Here is a 17,446-nt window from a genome sequence, read left to right on the forward strand (position 1 = left end):
GTATGGTTTTTGTATGAAATTGCTTTGTGTGATTTTGAACATTTTGTGTGATTTTGTATAATATGATTTGGTATGAAATTATTTTGTGTGATTTTGTATGTTTGTACGAAATTGCTTTGTATGAGGTATAAGGTTTTGTATGAAATTTATGATTTTATATTAAATCATTTTGTATGATTTTGGGTATTTGATTTCATATGAAATTTTGTATATTTTGTATTATTTTGCATGGAATTATTTCACATATCTTGTATGAAATTATTTTGCATGATTTTGAACATTTTGTATGGTTTCATATAAAATTTTGTATATTTATATGATTTTGCATGGAATTATTTTGTATATCTTGTATTGTTTTTTATGAAATTGCTTTGTATGATTTCATATGAAAGTCTGTATATGATTTTGTGTGAAATTATTTTGTGATTGCATATTTGCATGATTTTCAATGAAACTGCTTTGTATGATTTTTATAAACTTCATACAATTTTGTATGAAATTACTTTGCATGATTTTATGTCTACTTTGTATTTACTTAACTGGAATTATGTTACATTGCCCCACTGCTGCTCCATCTCCCTTCACCCCTTACCCTGGGGAATATAAATTCCTTGAGGGCAGGGAATGTTTCTTTCTTTTTTTCTTTTCCCTGGTCTTTGTATCGGTAGCATCTAGCACTGTGCCTGGCACATAGTAGGCATATAATACATTTTTGTTGAATGAATGGTGAGTTATGATTTAACTGAGCATATTTTACAATCGGATCTCCTTTCTCTCCCTCTCTTTTTTAAAGTGGGTACTATTTTATCTCTAGTAGGGGAGAAGGTAAAGTTGAAACATACTGATTCAGTACTCAGACTCTAAGCAGGAATATGCTAAGTTCTGCATAGGAGACAGAACCTTAAGCCTTCTGGGCACTCTGGTACAGAGCCTGGAACATAGATGGCACTCCAATAAGGGGGAGGAGGGGAGTGTTTAAAATAAAATGAATTGAATTTTAATCTTCATTGAAATAGAATATCATTCCTCCATACCTCTATTTCCTTCTAAATTAAGTAAATATTTCTTTTGAAATTTTGGGGGCTACCTTCTCCCTTAAAGCATTATCACAAGCAGGCCCAACTGACTGCAGGAGGATTGGCCAGATCCCTGGGAGTCAGGCAGGCTGTCCTCCAGATGTGTGTATGTAGGCCAGGATGTTGGTTATCAGGTCTATATGCAGAGGACTTTACATTTCAAGTAGTAAATAAACAGAGAAGATAAAATTGGAGCTAACAGCCCAAAAGACTGCTTCTCCAGAAAACCCAAGAGACTCCATAAACATCTCTGGAGTTCACAGTACTCTGACTTCCTTAGTCCGAACCCCTCCCACCAAATCACAATTATGCCAGCCCTGAACTGAAGTTCTTCTACTTAGCAAGATGAAACAAAATGAAGGCTAGACTTGAATGGAAGTTTTAAAAACTAGATGAAGTAGCAAAAAGTCAACTTTTTTCTTATGGTGTGGTACAGGTTTTAAATACTTTTATACAAAGGACTTTCTTTTGAACCAAGGGTAAAAATAATCAAAGACACACTTCAATATTTCAAAGAACTGTGATTTAATTGGTGTGGGATTTGGCAGATTGCTTACCCTCTGAACCTTAGTAGGTGGTATTTATCTGCTTCTGTTTCCAAAAAGGTTTGTCCCCCTGTAGTCACCCCTCTGTCAATGAAGTCACATATTAACATATATACCTATAGTGAAAGTCAGCCTGGCTTACCCTCCAAAGCCATGCCTCCAGTACATGCTAATTGTGTAACCACGGGCAGGCAAATCACCTAATTTCTCAGCCAGCCAGCAAGATTCGCACTGGTGGAGGGAATTCCACACTGGAAGTTCCCTATACTGATGAAATCACAAGTCCAGACCACCCCCCCGCGTGCGTGTGTGTGTGTGTGTGTGTGTGTATCTACACATGTATATTATATACACATATGTGCATGTCTGAGAGAAGGTGATTATATTTTAAAACATATTTGATTATACTTGAAGCTTTATTTAAGCATCGAGCTCTCTTTCTCCAGACTTCTATTTCCTTCCTTCAAGTAAATATTTCTGTAGAATAGAATTTTAGCTCATCTGTGTACATCTGTCTAGCAAGATGGCTAAGCATATCAGTCCCAGAGAATGTGCACGCATTGATACGGGTCAAAATCATTTCAAGTACCAATAGAAACCGAGATGTGAATGATAAAAATGCATAAAATGAAACTGCAGTTCTGTGTTCTTCTGAACTATAAATTTCAATCTGATCCTCTCTTAGAACACCATCTGCTGTTTTTATTATGGCCCTCATTACATATTCCAATACTAACCATACTGAGAATTATAAACCAAAGTATAGCATTGGCATTTTCACAATGGTTCTGAAAATGAAGGTACTGGTTGATTAAAATAAGCTTTGAGACCTCTCAATAAGGTGTAAGTAGGACTACAGAGAGGTCATCAAATTTCTCTCCAATAAAATTCTAGAAACATGTTCTCAGCTCATAATTCATGGCAACATCCTATAGTGGAAAGAGAATTGGGCTGACAGGCTTAGGACCAATACCTTACTCTGAAACTCAGCTCTTCCCCCTTCTTTACAGGCCTATATTGGGGTAGTTATTGGGCACAGGAAATATAGCACCATCTCTGGTGTCAGGAAGACCTGAGTTCAAATCCAGCCTCAGATACTTACTAGCTGTGTGACCCCAGGCAAGTCACTTGACACTGATTACCTAAAAAAAAAAAAAAAAGCCTATGTGACCTTGGGCAGGTCACTTAAGTCACTTCTTCAAATTCCTCCTCCATAAAGAAAGGATAGTTTTAGAGTTCCCTGAGGGCACTGAGAGATTAAGTGATTTACTTAGGGTCACAGATAAGTGTCTGTAAGGCCGGAGAGTATAAGGACACAAACCAAGGTTTTCCTGGCTTTGAGGCTGACTTTCTGCCCTCTACCACACACTTTCTCAAGTAGTGTAGTGTTGTAGATAGAGAAATGACCTCAGGGTCAGAAAGACCTGGGTTCCAGTCCTTGCCTCTGGCATAATGGCTATGTAACCTGGGGCAATTTACTTAACCTCTCAGTACCCAAGGTAATTCTTTAAAACTGTAACCTGAAGAGCATCTGTATTGGTAAAGGGAGTTTCCTATTCCAGAGTTCCCTAGTTCCTAATAGCACCAAACTCAAATGAAAACTGGGGGGTTACTAAACCATACATAAGAATCCCTGTGTGCTGCACATTGACTTAGAAAACCACACATTAACATTATCTATGTTTTATTGTATTTTGATTTATTTTGTTACATATTTCCCAACTACATTTTAATCTGGTTCCCATGAACTTGGGAATGTTGTGGGCCTCTGTCCCAGATGATCAGTTCTCAAACTTTCTAATTGCAGGACTCTCCACATGCTTAAAAATTACTGAGGACCTCCCCCCACCAAAAGATTTTGTATATGTGGGTTATATCTATCATGAATTACCACATTAAAATTTTAAAAGTCTTATATTATTATGAAAATAGTTTTGACCTCACAGACCCCCTGGATCTTGGGCAATTCCAGGTGGTCCCAAGACCACACTTTGAGAACCACTACCCTAGACCAATGAAATCACAGGTTCAATAAAAAAAAAAATGGATAGGGGAAGGAATACTTCAAAATGTTGCTATAGGGATCAAATAAGTATGCAAAAGCACTTTTTAAAGTAGGAAAAAGAAGAAAATAAACATTTATATAGTGCCTACTATGTGCTTAGCACTTTATAAATATTATCTCTTCACAACTACCCTGTGAGATACATGCTATTATTATCCATATTTTACAGTTGAAGAAACTGAGACGAAGATTAAGTGACTTGACCTGAGTCACACAGCTAGTAAATGTCTGAGGTTGGATTTGAACTCAGGTCTTCCTGACCCCAGATCCAGTATTCTATCCACTGTACTACCTAGCTGCCCCATAGTACTTTATAGTAAAGTACTATTTTAAAAATGTGAGCTATTGGTCTCTTAATTGCTTTCTCCTCATCAAAGGTTAAAAAGGAGTGGCTATTTTAGGTCAACATTGGTCAACTTTAGTAGAGAAATCTAGTTCACTTAGTGAAATACTCCCTGCGTTAGAATCTAGCTCTGGGAAGGTTCATTCTCAAGACCATAGAGAGGACCTTGCAGAGGACTAAGCACGAGATGAAGAAGAAGAAAGTTAAGCCTATTATGTCAAATCAAAGGCCCTTCCACTTGGTGGAAAGTTGGAAATTTCTTGAAACAATGGTCATTATGGCCCAGAGAAAGTGAATGTAAAAGAAAAGAAGATTCTTTTAACAACCAGATAGTTCTGGAAGTAGTTCACCTAAAAAAGTCTCTGGATCGGAGAATAAAAGCCCTCCATCCCTCCTCCACCCTCCACCCCCAACTCCATCAGAGCAACTGCTCTCCCCAGGAGCTCTCCAGGGTACTGGACTACTTTCATCTGATTCTGGGTTCCACTAGACCCACTATGTCTTCAACTTTAACCTCTCCCGTCCTGACTTTGACTATTCCATATGCCACGTGCACATCCTTATCTGTGCCTTGTCTAAGTTTCTCCGACTGTCACACAGCCTATTCATACTCTGGAGCTTTGGCCTGATGTTCCAACCAGATATTCTTAAGTCTGGACTTAAATAAATAGTGACCCAGCAATAAAAAAAAGTAGCTATTAACTGCCTATTGTATGGAAGACTCCACCTAGCACTACAATTCTAGGAGTCTGTGACCTGATAGAGTCCCTAACCTCTATGGGTTTCTAGAATGTCGATGGAGAAAAATTTGGTAACTCTTTTGTAGGTTCTTAGGGGGTTTGTTTTTTGTTTTGTTTTTGGTTTGAGTTTTTTCAAGGTTTTTTGCTGATTAGGAAGAAAAAAAGAGAATCCACAGAATTTGAGGATTTTACCTCATCAGCCACTAGTCCAAACCCAACTATACCCAACAAGTAGTCATCTGGCCTTTGTGCACAGGAAAGATAACTAATGATACAAAGCAACATACGTTAAAAAAAAAATTATCATATCACCATCAACAAACGTTTATGGAAAGCTACGACTTGAAAGGAACTCTGGGAGTAATACAAAGAAGTTCAAAACCCAGGCCCTAACCTCCTCCCTTGTTTTTCTACTATTTTTGTCTTCCCTTCCCCCACCTCCCTTAGATTGTGAGCTGATTGAGGGCAGAGGATATCTGTTGCCTTTCTTTATATCCCCGGCACTTATCACAGTGTCTGGCACATAGGAAGTTCCTAATAAATGTTCACTGACCGACTGACTGGATTAAGAGCTCACTATCCAGTTAGCCAAACTAACTAACATATAAAAACATGAATAATGGTATGCAATAGAGCATTATAATATAGGACCAAGTGTGTAATAATATAGACAAAAAGTGACATAGGAGTCTCAGAGATGAAGAAAAATCATTGTTGGTGTTAAATTAGAGTCTTGAAGAATGAACTTCTGAAAGGTATAGTGGAGTAAGGAGGGTTTTTCAAGAGAAGGAGGAAATTAAATAAGCCAAAGCATGGGAGTGGGAGGGAGCAATGAGATCATTTACCTATCACCATCAACCAAAACTGAGCTATTGCCCAGCTGCAAGATGGCAACACACAAGCATCTTACCTTTGAACTTGAAGTCCTCCCAAAGAACATTCATGTTTTTAGGGAAATGACTTAAGAGTGGTGTGTATAAATCATCTGGGAAGTTGAGAAAAACCAGCAACCACTTAAGTCTACCCAAAGCCAAAACAACTACTTAATGCCATTTTAAAGAAAATCACTCATCTCAGTAAAACTAAAGAAATAATTGGCCTGAACAAAGCATGTTCACCCCCTTGGCTCAGTGACTCTTCTACTCTCCAGCCAGTTGGTTAGTGTAGACAATGCTTGTCTCTGAACACCTAGATAGAGAAGGGTTTCACCCGAGCACAAGGAAAGAGAGAAAACCTTTCAATATTTCAGGGTGTAGGAAAATCACCAGGAAAGAGTGTTGTTGTTCAGTCATTTCAATGACATCTGACTCTTTATGACCCCATTTGGGGTTTTCTTGATGAAGATCCTAAAGTAATTTGACATTTCCTTCTCCAGCTCATTTTACAGAAGAGGAAACTGAAGCAAATGGGGTTAAGTGACTTGCCCAGGGTCATAAAGCTAGTATGAGATTGGATTTTAACTCAGGTCTTCCTGGCTTGAGACCCAGCACTAGCAAGAAAAGAGTAGTTTGCTATAGTAAACAAGTTACCAGATGTGTTTGTCTCTAATCAGTTATGTTATTATTTCTAAGCCCACTGTTAGAAATGCTCCAAGGCAGGTTAAGCACAAAACAGAATAGAGTTTCATTTTATCTTTAATTTCCAGGCTGAAGGAGTATCAAAAGTGCTTTTTAAAAACAATGAGGTAGTGTTGGGTAGTACAGATCAAACACATAATACGCAACCTTCATGCAGTGAGTGTGTTGTTTTCTAATTGAGAATCCTCGTATGACAGGTTAGAATTGTCAGCCATCAGTCATTTAAGAATAAATTACCTGACAGGCAGCAATCTGGCACAGTGGATAGACCACCAGCCCTGGAGTCAGGAGGACCTGAGTTCAAATCCAGCCTCAGACACTTACTAACTAGCTCTGTGACCCTGGGCAAGTCACTTAACCCACATTGCCTCCAAAATTAAAAATTTAAAAAAAAATAAATAAATTACCTGAGAATATTAATTTCTGCCTCTCCATCAGAGCTTAATTTGGGAATGAGAGCAACATGGAAAAGAAGGCTAGGAAATGTAGTTTGGAATGACAGAAAGAATTAGAACTTAATTTTTTGTTAAAGGAAAGTAAAATGAGAAGATGAAGAAAGCTTGACTTCAATACAACTGTTGTTCCATTGTTTTTCAATTCCTTGTGACCCCATTTGGGGTTTTCTTGGCAAAGATGCTGGTGTGGTTTGCCATTTTCTTCTCCATTCAATAGAGTATACCTCATTTAGTCAGAATCTTTGGGTACTAACGTGTTGCTCCTCATTCATATAAACTAACTTTCTGGATAACTGAAGTTTACTCTATTGGAAGGAGGCAACCGTGGTGCAGTGGAAGGAAAGCTGAATTTGGAGCCAGAGAACTTGGGTTCAAATCCCAGCTCTGCCGTTTACTATCTATGTGACATTGTCAATTAACTCCTCTGGGCCTCTGGTTTTCCATCTGTAAAATGAGGAGGGTGGAATAGGTGAACTCTATAGACGAAGAGATGAAACAGCGTGTCCTTGAAGCTCTCAACCTATGATCCTAAGTCCCCATTATGAACAACCATCATTGTCACTCTGTAGTAATACTTACAGTTGCATCCAGTTTTGAGTGTCTCTGCCATCTTCCTCAGTGTCAAGAGCCACTTGTCCTGATGTCATTGCTACTGTCTGTTGTAACCTGTAACCAGTACTCTACCTTCTCCTTCTTGCTGCTTCCAATTCCCTGTGGGCTAAGAAACTAGATCTAGGCTTACTGGGCTTGTCAGAGGTTAATTCCAGGTCAAGAAGGCACTAAGTAGAAATGTTTAAGAAGCCAAGTACATAACTAGAGCACAGAACCTTTGGAAGAACTGTTGATATGATTCAGAAGGCTCCCCTATTCCCATCCCAATCCCCCCTTTTGGAACCTCCCTGATTAGAGATTTAAAGCTACTTTTCTTCCATAGGTTTAAAGTTGTCTGGTTCATATTTATCCTAAAGAGAAAGGTAGTATTGAGAAAAGTTTGTTTATGTGAATTGTTTAAGTTCTTATAGTAAAAAAGAGTTCCTCCCTAATTCCAATCTGAGAGGAGACTCTGTCTCTTCTTAGACATTGCATTGAGAAACTATCTCTGCCCTTTGACCCAATGATATCAGAACTAGACACATATTCCAAGAAAGTCAAAGACATAGGGAAAGATCCCATCACAACTAGACAGGTTTTCCTCAAATGTCTCTTTCACCATCAAGCTCATTTCTGAGCTCAGAAACATTCAATAGATTGCTGTTTCCTACTAGATCAAATCTAAACTCCTCTTCTTGACTTTTTAAGTACTCTATAATTTGGTCCCATCCACATAAACTTTTTGCTCTTTCTAGGCAAGTCTCTTCAGTATAGCATTAAAACACCGTATTTATTTCTGCCTACCGTGCCTTCACTCCATTCCCCTCTCTTGAAATACTCTTTCTTTCTTTCCTTTTCTTTCTTCTTCCTTTCTTTCTTTCTTTTACCTGTGATTTCATTGCAAAAGAAAATACAGATGAAGAAACTCCTTTTAGTAATGCAAGTCAGTAACTCTTCAGCAACTTACACTGAGCCAGTAAGTGATTTGCCCAAGCTCACACAACCAGCATGTATCAGAAGGACTACAACCCTTTATCGTCCAGACTCAAGGGTCAGCTCTCTATCTGCTAGCTCACACTGCCTCTCTTCCCTCTTCTCTGTATCATCCCAGATCCTACCCACCCTTCCAGGCTCAGCTTACATCCCACATAACCCCTGACCAATGCTCCAACCATCACGGTTCCAGATCAAAAACTAGATGCGACTACCCAGGTCAAACTCCTCATCTCCAAGATGAGGAGACAGAGGATCATGGAGGTTATATGACTTGTCCAAAGTAACACAGGCAGCAAGCGACCAGGAAGGGGAAACCTTAATCCTGGTTTTCTCATTCAGACCTAGTGCTTTCCCAATCATATTCCACCATCCCCCTCTCTTCTGACTCATATCAGGTTCCATAACACAAAATTTAACATGTAATTATATATTGTCTGTCATGTCCTACTGGCAATTGTTTCTAATTAGTCTTGTATTCCCCTTGAGATCCTTACAGGCTTTATAATTCTTGTATAGCTCCCATAGTACCTGGAAAAGTGCTGCATACACAGATGCTCAATAAATAAAAACTGACTGATGTTTCCATCACCACCACTATCATCATCATTATCCTGGAGTACTTTGGAAACATCTCTCTGCACCTTCTTATTAATCTACTGCTTTGCTCTAGTCTACAGCTCTCTAGATATGACATCAAATAGAAAAGGAGACCTTTAGGAAAGAATAATCAGTGAAGAAAAGTTTGAGGAAATCCATCTGACCCTAACATTGGCCAACAAACGCATCCTTTGCCTTGAGTTATATGGACAGAACTTTATTAATTTTCTAGCAAACTACTGCTCCAAATACATATTGGGGGAGAAATAAAAAAGGAAAAATAGAAACTACTCGAAATACATTCATTTCTGCAGTATAAAGACTGTATGCATCATACATGACAGAAAGAGGTGGACCGACCACAGAGCAAGTGTGAGGGATAGACATAGATGAGCAGACTACCACTGGTAACCACAACCCTCCATGATTATCTACCTTCCCAATGTCAAGGGATCAAAAGGACAGGTTCCAGCAGTAGTAGGTAGATTTACTAGAAGACATGAATAAGAGTTACACAGGATCAAAAAGTACGGATGGGTGGTGACATGAATTGGTGAAGGGAATAGAACCATCTACTCCCTATGTCCTTCACAGATCCATTAAAGTATTGTACTGACTAGAGATCCTCTGGGAAGATATTCACAATCTGCAAGCCCATAGGCATTGAGTATACTGGAAATAATAACAATAATAATAATAATAAATGACAGTGATGATAGCTAGCATTTATATAATGCTTCAAGATTTGCAAAGCACTTTATAAGTAACGTTTCATTTTCCTCACAACAACCCTGGGAAGTAGGGGCTATCATTATAGCTATTTTACAGATGAGGAAACTGAGGTAAACAGTTAAGTGACTTGCTCAGAGTCACATCACTAGTAAGTGTCTGAGGCTAGAGATGAACTCAGGTCTTCCTAACTCCAGATCCAGGGCTCTGTCCACTGTACTACCTAGCTGTCACAAATGTGAATACTCAGGTCTCCCAGAATTTATTTAAGGTAATTAAACATTTGCTTATAAAAATTATTTATGAAAAGCTAATAAAATATTACTGTACACCAGGGGTTTTAAGCCTGGAGTTCATTAATAGATTTCAGGGGTACATGAATTTGAATGGGAAATACACAGTTATTTATTTACTTATTCGTTTATTGATTCATTTATTTTCACTGGCCTCTAAGTGAACTTTAGCATTTCCTTCAATTATTTAAAAAGTTATTCTGAGAAAGGTTCATAAGCTTTCCCAGACAGTTAAAGGGATCCATGACACAAAAAAAGTTAAGCACACACACACACACACACACACACACACACACACACACTGCATTCTCATATTAATGTGATGAAATTGTCCTGATCTTCTCACATGCCTAGAAGATGACTATGACCAAGACTGGCTTCCCATCATAAATAAATCACTGCTAAATGTCCTCATTCTCCACCTCTCTCCTCATAGAAAAGGGCAGTTGTAGATCACATTACCTTAGGTTGCTTTAGGACTTTTCTTCCCCCAGGCCCAAGGTTAAATATTTCACTACAGGAGGGTTGGGGGCCATAGGGCTCCTTATGTTCCTTCCTTTCAGTAGCAGGAAATGGTAAGTGAGGCTGTGATTCCTACAAACCATAGCTCATTCTCTGTCATTACATTCTAGGCTTGCTTTACCCTGAACTCTCCACCCCAATTGGGATTTAATCAACTATCATAATTAAGGCATTAAGTAACTTAGTTCCTCTTCATCTTTAAACTACTTGGCTAACATTATATAATTAATCCTCTCCCAGAGACAATATAATGTCTATTCCCGGTTCACAGATAGAGACGCTGAAGGTGGAGAGACCCAATCTCCAAGTCAGAAAGACAATTTGGCCACCTTGTTTACTAGGGTGAAACACTGAATAAACTCCTTTTGGTTTTTACCAATAGTTAAAAGCTTGACAAACAAACCAGAAATAGGAGATAGATCCAATACTCAATTCTGTTTTCTTCCCATCAAATCTTCAAAGATAATGTGAGAAGGCTAGATTCAAACACAACACTCAGAAACAAACTTTTGATACTCCAATCTACTCTAGCAGGCAAAAATCATCTGATTAAGTTACCTATGCTTCAACTCTTAATAATGTAGGATCCTAAAATCTAATCAATGGGTACTTAATTACAGAGCCTATAATAGTCAAGAATAGAGAATCAGTCAACCCTGGAGTCATGAAGACAATGTTCAAGCCCTGCTTCTGATTATGTGACCCGGAGCAAGTCACTTAAATTCTAAGAGTCCCAGGAAAATGCCTAAGACTCTAAGTTGTGGATGAGTAATTAATCTGCATTGGTAGAGGGAGTTCCCTCACTGGGACTTCCCTTCACCCATGTAACCACAGGTGCTATTATTGTTGTTGTTATATTTGTAATTTTATTGAGATCCACTAACATGCAAATCACAACTCTTCTCCAGGAATTGCTGTGGCCAAGAAAAAAAATGTTTAAATCACCATCCTACAACCAAGCTATAGGGCTCCAAACTTAGATAGGGTTTCCCAGGATCCATCACTTCAACCTGTTTTCAGATTGTTAGGACTCGGCAGAGCTTTGGCTCTGCTGACATAGCCCAGGGTGACCTCTATGCCACAGTGAGTCATCTGAGTTGGACTTGAGTGGATGATGATAATAAAAATTAATAACAACAATAATAATAGCTTACATTAATGTAGTATTTCACCATTTACTAAGTGCTTTACATATTGGATTCCAAAGTGTAAATAGCATCAATGAGGAAGATTAAGTGTGAAAAACTCTGCCTGTGTCCAGAATATAGTTTACCAAATTTTCCAGACTACCCATCTCATTCTGACACACTATTAACCTGGGCTGTGATAAAAATAAACTTAAGGTGTATACGACAGGTTCTTCCAGTAAGTCTTAATTGCCAAACTGGAAGGTTCAGTCACCATCCTTTGGGACTTCTCTACAGCTAGGCTTTCTGGACCATCTATCACCTCTCCTTCCAGATACTTTCTCCCTTCTTGGCTTCTGTGAAACTGGTCTCCTTGGTTTTCCTTCTATCCATCCGGCCATTTTTTTCCCCAATCTCTTTTGCTGGCTCATCACTACCATCCTGTCTCCTAACTCTCAGTGTGCCCCCAAGATTCTGAATTGGAACTTTTCTATATCTGCCCTTTCTCTTGGGGAATCTCATGAATTCCCATGGATTCAGAGGAGCATAGATTTAGAGCTGAAAGTCGAAAAGCCCGACATCTTTATTTAAAAGTGGGCAAATGAAGGCTAGAAAACTGACGTGATTTACCTGGGTCACACAGTTAGTAAGTGGTAGAATTGGAATTTGAACTTCTGTTCTCTTACTCCAAATTGAGTTATTCCCCACTTCAACACAGTGCCTTTCAATTATTACTAACAAATACACATACACACACACACACACACACACACACTCACACTCACACTCACTCACATGGGTATGGGGGACAGGGGAGTGAGGAAATCAATAGGGCAAGAAGGATGAGGATTGAACCATAGGATATGGCAATTAAGAACTTCTGTGTGTATATGTATACATGTTGTTTGTGTGTGTGTACATGTATGTATGTGTATGTATATGTGTATAGAAAGGGAGTTGGGCATAGTGAATAAGGAGATGGTCTCCAAGCCAGGACAACTGGGGTTCAGGTCTCATCTCTGACTCCTACTAGGTATGTGACTCTCAGTACTCTAGGCCAGACATGTCAAACATGGGCTGCAGCCCAAACAAGATCAAAATGTAATGGGGAAATAAATATAAAAGGGCATAGCTGATGTTAATATGTAGTTTTCTAAGTCAATATGAAGCCTGCAGGGGTCCTTATGTTTGGTTTAGTGGCCCACGTTTCTATCTGAGTTTGACAACACTGCCCTAGGCAGCTCTCCAAGACTATAAATGGCAGAGAAGGCACAACCTGTATTGTCAGTGTGAGTTACTTCATCAGAAAGAGTTCCCTATAGCAGCGAAATCCCAAGCACAATCCCTATGCATATATTTCTGTGTATATGCACTGGCCCTGGATTCAGGAGGACCTGAGCTCAAATCCAGCCTCAGACACATAACAATTACTAGCTGTGTGACCCTGGGCAAGTCGCTTAACCCCATTGCCTGGTCAAAAATAAATAAATAAAAGTAAAAAGAAGGTAGGGTAGCAAGAATGAAAGATTTTAAAAAATGGACAGGACCAGAGCTGTACTGGGTCTTACTTGATGTGAAAGCCCCAAAGACGAAGGCCCACCAGTATGCCCATCACCATGGAGGATTTATGGCAGGACACGGATAAGAGCTACACAGGATAAGGAGGTAAAGATGGGGCTACAATCAGTACTATTGGAGGGACTCTGCACACATAGCTGAGATCACAAATCCACTTGAAACCTAACCCATATTGTTGTTATAGTACAGATTAATGGCCTGTTAAAATGAGACAGCCAGTTTGGAAAATGTTTCAAGCCACATTCAGAATACAGGCAAGCCTTTTTACCCTGGATCTTCTCCACTGATACTATTTGCCATAATGGAATGTCTGAAAAGATGAGGAAAGGAATGCTTTCTGAAGCATAGAAAAGTGATCAGGTCATACACACTAGAAAAAAAAGTCCTTTCTTTGGTAAATATGATTTCCCTCCTCCCTACCTTCAATGAAAGCTTAGTATTTTGCACAGTTCATAGGGGTTAGAGTTGCAAGAAGCATCAAAAGTCCAACCCCCTTATTTTCCAGGTAGAGAAATTGAGAACAAACCGTTGAGTGACTTGCCCAGGGTCACGGAGGCAATAACATAGTCTAGTGGATTGGGTATTAAATGTGGATATTAGGAGGCTTGGTTTCCCATTCTGTCTCTGTTTCTCTTTAAGCCTCGGTTTCCCATCTGTAAAAAGAGGCAGTTCGATGAGATGATTTCTGGGATCCATTCCAGCTCAAAGTCTATGAAACGGCAGAGCCAGAAATGGAAGCCAGGTCTGGCTCTTTCCCCTGCCTTGGGCTACACTGCTTCCCCTACAGTCTCCACACTGGGTTTTTCAAGATGGCTCTAGTGATTGTCAGCTGAAGCTTCACATATTTAGGTGAAGATGTATGCTTTTAGTTAGAGCTCAACTCACATTTCTAAGGCAGGATAGAGCACCTGTCCCCTATTCCTATTTCACAGACGATAAAGTGCACCCATGGGAAGACCCAACAAGCAACAAGCAAGAAGAGACCAACGACCACCCTTTTCGAAATGCGACTCAGTCCACGAAACAATGGAACCTCCGACAACTATGTAAGTTCTTATTAATATTATTAGTAATAATGACAGGTCACATTTCTATAGCAATTTATGGTTTGCCAATTACTTTCTTCACATCACCATTGAGAGAGAGATGGTACAAATGTTATTCTTCTCATTTTACAAATAAAGACACTGGGGCTGAGTGAGGTTGTGATTTGCCAAGAGATGCCCAGCTCCTGTCAGAGACAGGATTTGAACCCAGGTCTCCCAACTTCAAAAATCTTCAAAATCTACTACACTGGCATGTTGTACTTACTTCCTCTCACCATTAATCGAAGCCTTGAAAGATCTGCTCGGCAACGTGCATTAAATCCTCCTTCTGCCTTGGTCAATACTGTCCTGCTTTCATTTAAGATCACTTCTGCCACTCATGGTAGTTCCAGCCTGCCATTTTGTAAACCTTAAAACATTCCGGAGGAGAAAGTGAGGCTGGTGATTTTGCACACCCTCCCTCATTTAAATCCAACTCACTTGCATGTCATGGCACCATCACCAACAACTTCTGCCACTGAGCTAGTATGGGCTCCCCTGTCAGGACTATGGGTCAATCAGTAAAGAAGGAGCAGTCAATTGTGAAAGGTGGAGGGGAGCTGAGATGAGGAACACCTTGGTACTTCCTTGGTGTCCAAGAAATGGTAAACTAGAACAGAATACCTTTAGATGAACCCAAAGGCAGGTACTCCCTTTGTCTTACCTTTGCCCAGTTTTCCTGGACAAAGTTCAGAGGTACAGAAAGGGTTCAAAGATTGGGAGTGCTTGGGGGTTCCTTACAAAGCAGAGTCCTAGAACAACTTACACACAAAACTAGTCTTTTTTTTTCTTTTTTGGCCAGTGTTCCTTATGTACTCTCCAGGTGGGGCTCGGATCTGTTCCAAGAAAAGCTGGGAATGCTCCCTTTTCCTCCAGCCTCTAAGCTCCACAAGGGTTCTCAACCTCCTTCACAGTTCACTTACCACTCATTTTTTATCACACATAATTTTCTGGAGCACATACTCATATAGTGTTAAATTTCTTCTTTTAAATCATTTGGGAAGAGAAAAAATGGGCCCAAAATTTCATTAAAAGTTCACAAAATGTAAGAGCAGGGAGGGATCTTGGAGAGATCTAGCCTATTTCATAGGTGAGGAAACTCGGACCCAGAGAGAGGCGAAGTAACTTTGCCAAAATTACTTGGAAGTATGTTGAGACAAGAGCAGGCATTGGAAACCAGATCCTCCAACTACAAAGAGCCAGTTCTCTTTCCACTATACCAAGACACTTCATCTTTACTAAGTATCTCCCTATAAAAATTACATTAACATCTTTGAAAATTTCATTACCTAAGCAAAATTTAAATGATGATTTTATAGGCATCCTGACCTTTAAAACGCTATGAGGGAAGCCCAAAAGGGCCTCCTTTAAGACCAAGCTATTGTACCCCAAAGACTACAATGAGCATAAATAGTATTCTTGACTTACAGTAGGTATTGATAAGTTAAAACACTCCCTGTCAGTGCAGTGGCACCATCTATATGAAATGCTGGGGTTTCTTTATCACTTTAAGGTTTGCAAAACTCTTTGCCCACAGGATTTCACTGAATCCTCACAACAAACCTGGGTGGTCTTTAGTTCCTAGGATTATGATGTCCACTTTACAGATGAGAAAATTGAGGCTCAGAGAAGAAAAAAGATCTGCCTATGATCAAACTTCTCTTGTGAGAGGTGGACTTCCAGCCCCCTGTCCCTGTCAGTATGCTGCTTGAGGATGCTACATCATAAGTCAAATTGACAAAACCCATCCACTTCAGTCCAGTGGCTCTGTCTCGTGTCCAGATCAGAAACAAAATCAAGCATTCGTTAATCAGAACGCCACCTGGTCGGTTGGTGGTTGTCCTTCGTGTTCTGGAAGAGGACCAAAATGACATCACAATGCTAGAGTCAAGTTACAGTGTGTCCTACTGGGGTTCATCAGACCAATATGAGCTCCCATGTTCTACTACAGGTAGGGCACAAATAGTTGCTGTGAATATTTGAGATGGATTCTCTAAATTTTCGCATCTCTTTTTCTTTTGAGCTAGTTCACCTACTTTGATTTGGAAAGGGCAGGAAAGGGCTTCTTAGGCAATTATTCACCAGCCTGAGTTAAAGAGATGAAAACAGCAAAGAAAAAAATCTCACATTCTTGTGACCTTGTGACAACCAATCAATCAATCAATAAACAGTTCCAGGCACTGGATTGATTTATTAATTATTAGTTAATTTATTAATAAGCACAGATTAATTTATTTGGAAGGGGCCATGCACTGTGAATCAGAGGGGATGCAGTGTTTTCCACAGTAACAAAGAATGACTCCACAACTAAGTTTCACTTAAACAGATCTTTGACAGACAACTCAACATAGTAAGTAGAACTCGGAAGCCTTGGGTTCAAGTCCTACCCTTTGAATAATCTTGCAGTGAGACGAAGAAGGCAACTCTCAGACCTAGCCTGTCAAGTAAAGAGGAGTGGCTGATCTACATAGGTGAAGGGCGTTTCCACACCAAGAACTCCCCACACCAATGAAATCACAAATATGAATCCATTCCATATTTCACTTTAAAGTTTTCGGACGTACTTGTCCCCATTTTATAGATGAGAAAACCGAGACTCCACTTGGTTAAGTATGTTTCCTGACATCACACAGTAAACGAAGGTGTCTAAAGTTGTATTTGAACTCAGGTTAAGCTTGCGCCAGCCCTAGTGCAACCTCAAGGTCGGCCCTTGGGAGCTTGGGCACATTTCAGAGTGCAAGCCCGTACTCCTCATGATGATTAGTTTCTTAGAAGAGAGGCCGCAGCCACAGCTTTCCTTTCCGGAAGTCTGTGGTTACAATTGTCCAAACTTTAATTAAAGTTTAATGTTCTCACGCAAAGCTGTGAGTAGGAGAGACATTTTGCAAAAGGCGCTGGGACCATGGAGACGGTCTTCTAGGTTCTCCCCAGCTGACACAATGAAACTCTCCTGACCTAATTTCCACACAATTGTTTTATCCAGCCCTTAACTACTCTAACAACGGAATAACTGCGGGTGACAACAAGGGGCTGGCACACGGTCCAACCTCCCCGGGTTCCATTTCACTTTTTTTAGTTTTCTTCCCATCAAGGAGAAAACTGCAGAAAACAGAAACTTTCGCCCCGC

The 17,446-nt window shown here is 39.7% G+C and overlaps 1 protein-coding gene across 1 annotated transcript in view; it reads right to left on the bottom strand.

Moving 5' to 3' along the window:
• Nucleotides 1–17,446, bottom strand: part of WWTR1 (WW domain containing transcription regulator 1) — a 175,902-nt gene that overhangs the window by 157,333 nt on the left and 1,123 nt on the right. The gene's annotated exons all lie outside the window — the stretch shown is intronic.

Source organism: Vombatus ursinus, unplaced genomic scaffold (genome assembly GCF_900497805.2).
Source record: "Vombatus ursinus unplaced genomic scaffold, bare-nosed wombat genome assembly UNPS02014810.1, whole genome shotgun sequence".
Taxonomy (NCBI): Eukaryota; Metazoa; Chordata; class Mammalia; order Diprotodontia; family Vombatidae; genus Vombatus; species Vombatus ursinus.